The sequence below is a fragment of the Simochromis diagramma genome, unplaced genomic scaffold, assembly GCF_900408965.1.
Source record: "Simochromis diagramma unplaced genomic scaffold, fSimDia1.1 OVJJ01000048.1, whole genome shotgun sequence".
Classification (NCBI taxonomy): domain Eukaryota; kingdom Metazoa; phylum Chordata; class Actinopteri; order Cichliformes; family Cichlidae; genus Simochromis; species Simochromis diagramma.
In genome coordinates, this window is record NW_024387034.1 from 68817 (window position 1) to 72218 (window position 3402).

General features: G+C 36.4%; 1 long non-coding RNA gene across 2 annotated transcripts; it reads right to left on the reverse strand.

The window, feature by feature from the left end:
* Positions 1 to 295: 295 nt before the first annotated feature.
* On the reverse strand, positions 296 to 3089 carry LOC120740751. 2 transcript variants are annotated; one of them, XR_005697491.1, is made up of 4 exons: positions 2416 to 3089; positions 1647 to 1715; positions 1331 to 1478; positions 296 to 677 (listed from the first exon to the last, which is right to left on the reverse strand). It is a non-coding gene; the product is annotated as an uncharacterized LOC120740751 (long non-coding RNA). The 2 variants fall into 2 exon arrangements; XR_005697490.1 differs by having other exon boundaries at positions 1331 to 1715.
* Between the last annotated feature and the right edge of the window lie 313 nt (positions 3090 to 3402).

Genomic DNA, 3402 nt, shown 5'->3' on the forward strand with positions numbered 1-3402 from the left:
TTTTTTTGAATCACCTTTGCTCAGTTGTGCTCCTAACTGATCTCCTGAGTTTGGCTGTATTGGCATTGAATTTGTTGGCTTTTTCAAAAGGTACAAATCAAATATTGTTTATAGACCTGCCCCCTTTTTTATCTACAAAATACAACATTAAGTCTTGAACTGTTCTGTTGTTCTTTTTTTTTTTTTTTTTTTTTTTTTTTTTAAACATTTTATAGACTTCCAGTGTTCCAAAAATTACAAACAAACACAAATATAAGATTATTATGTAGAATTTTTAATATATAAATACTTAACACTGGAAAATACTAAAACTGTTAACTATAGTAGAGAACTTAACAAAATGTCATTAAAAATTATAAATACTGATAAAAAGAATGAATTTTGTTTCCTAAGTTATAAAATACAATCTGTCACATTTTTGAACAAAGTGAACAAAGGAACTGTAGATTTTGTTTAAACTATTCGTATTGATATTTTTGAATATGTACAATATGGTTTCCCTTTATTTTAACAGTAACTTTGATTGCTGCCTCCTCCAGTTCCTTGTCAAAGGGACTCCACAGCTCATTTTGAATGTAAAGGGTCTTTCCATCCTCCAGTAACACCTCCAGGTGGTTTGGCATTTCTGCCGTGGCCACACCAATGATGAGAATGTCAGCTCGCTCCTCGACTTTTGTCTGTTGACACAGCATAGGCACACATTTAGCCCAGAAAACGTTGGGTTTCTTTATCCAACAAGAAAAAAGAAAACCTATGGTCATCACGTGGTTTCACTAAGTCACCAAGACACATACATACACACATTATGTCTTGATGCATGCTCAATCATCCAGGTAAGTAAATTCCAAAATGCTTAATTATGTTCACCTGGAGGAGAGAAGGAAAAAAAAAAAACAAAACAAAAAAAAAAAAACACCCCACTCGCAGGGGCGAGTGGGGTGCGCACCACTGCGCACATAGTGGTGCGCAGTGCACTGCGCACCACTATGTCCGGTTGGCTAACCAACCGGACATAGTGGTGCGGGATCTCTGTCCAGAAAAGTGCAGTTCTAGGAACAGCTAAGATACTGCGCAGGACCCACAAGCTCCCAGGCCTCTGGTAGAGGACCCGAACTTGAAGGATTGACCACCCGTAGGGGCGAGTGGTGAATTTTTCTATCTATCTATCTATATGTAGTGTTTGTGTGTGTGTGTGTGTGTGTGTGTGTGTGTGTGTGTGCGTGCGCGTGTGTGTAAGATAATATAATAAATATAATGTTGTGTCAAATTTGAAAACATTGTCTTATCAACATTTGTTGATAAGACAAACAAAGGTTTAGCTTCTTCATACCTCAATCTTTGTAAATGCTGTACTCTGAAGATGTACGCCATAAGACGACTGTCTACGCTTAACGTGAGAGACGCTGATGTGGTCTCCCACGTTGAAGTTGTTCGCAGCTGCCTCCCTCCAGAGGCAGATTGTCATGGCAAAACCCATCCTGAAATCACAAACATGACAGAATTAAAGATTCATTAATTAATTAAATGATAACAAGGCCAGTAACTAGAAAAAAAAGCTCACAGCCTCATACATTCTGTACCAGCAATGTCAAATTTGTCACATTAGTTTAACCATTTTCAATATAAAACTTAAATTCCACCATTACCTCCTTCAGCTGCAGATTTGTAAGGGGAACATGTTGTTTTCCCGACAGCACCTTCTTTACAGCAGAAACCTGAAAAGTAAATTGAAATTTAATGTCAGTAATAGTCAGTGTAGTTATCTGTGATAGGTTATTATTTCTTCAGTAATCTGTTTAGATTATGTTATGGTTGTTGTTAAATATTCTGCACATGCCATTTATCTTATCAGAAGCAGTTTTATCTGTATTGGTCATTAGGATGATTTTCATATACTGTGATTATGAAACAGGTTGTAGGAAATCCTTCTATAAACAATACATTTTGCAACTTAGTTTAAGTGACAGCAACATAAATGAAAAGTTTGCCAGTTTCAGGTATATAAAATCTATTTGTTTTCCATTATGTCCAATTCAGGGTACTTTTTGACCATTTCTGTTGTATCTGCTTTTATTTTTATTATAAAGGATATATTTAGATTAAGACTTGTGTGAATTTATATACAGAAGTGTATAAAATAATTATTCTGTTTGTTTTTATTATCAAGTAGAGACTGTTCATTAAAATCTAGCCCTTACAACACAAATGTACGTAGGCACAATGCAAACTGGCTGCAAAAATATCAGAAATGGTCTGAGGAAAATATTTTTTAAAAATTGTGCTTAACAATCTTAACAGAATTTAGTCTCTGCTTGACAGCAAAAACCACAATTTTAACTGTAAAAAATACTGGCAATAATGGGTTATTTGGAAACCTAAATCCATGTAAATTCTGATGGAACCACAAGTACTTACCTCCACCATCTCCCCTTGAACTGTCACGAGTCCCTCATGTGTGGAGCTCATCTTGAGTGGGGTGAGAGGAACAAGAGGATGCAGAAGATCCTCTGCTTCTTTTACAAGACCTTCCCTCACACTTTGAGTCGGTGCCCTAAAAATAAAAAAAATTGTGTCCTGGCTGTGATACTGATGTTGTAAGGGGGGCCTGTGCCCCCGAGTTCATGGCCTCTCATAATGTATGACCCCCCGAGCTGGACTTTAGAGGCATATTCTTCAAATATTGTGATCTTTGTCACAGTCTGGCCATCGGTGATCGCCGCAATGGTGTTCTTCTTTGTCATTAGAGGTGTTGGTGTTCCATCTTTGAAGTCCCAGCTTGTGACCCTTAGCTGGTCACAGGACTTTAAAATTTTCATGTGCAGTGGGGGTGGCCGGGAATATGGCGTGTCAGGGCGGTTGTTCAGAAGCTTTGTCAAAGCCATTCTGGAAAAAAAAAAAAAAGCAACACAAAAAATATTAAGGGGTTAATACATTTCTGTTATAGCAAGGGTCATATAATATGGTAACACGTGTAGCTTTTGTGCAGTCTTTTTACTTTCTGATGTCAAACAGAACTCATAAATACCTTTCTGAGGTTCCTGCTTAAAAATGACAGGCCAAAAACACAGGCCTGTCTAAAAGTATGTTTTTGATATTATACAATGTTGGTTTTAAAATAAAGCTAACAGTTCTAAGACTTCATTGAATTAATCCAAATATTACAGCAGAGACAAGTTGGTGAAAGTAACTTGGGACTGAACTCAAACTCAATATTTTTCTCACCAAAATGTTATTCATTTATTTTTTGTATTTTCTAGCATATAATCTCCTTTGACAATAAACATGAAATCATCATATGAAGATTATCTGTGCAAAGATTGATGCTACTGAAGTGAAACAGTGAAATTACAGTTCTATTCACAATTTGGTCTGTGGCTTTGAATTTGTAAAGAGCAGAGATAA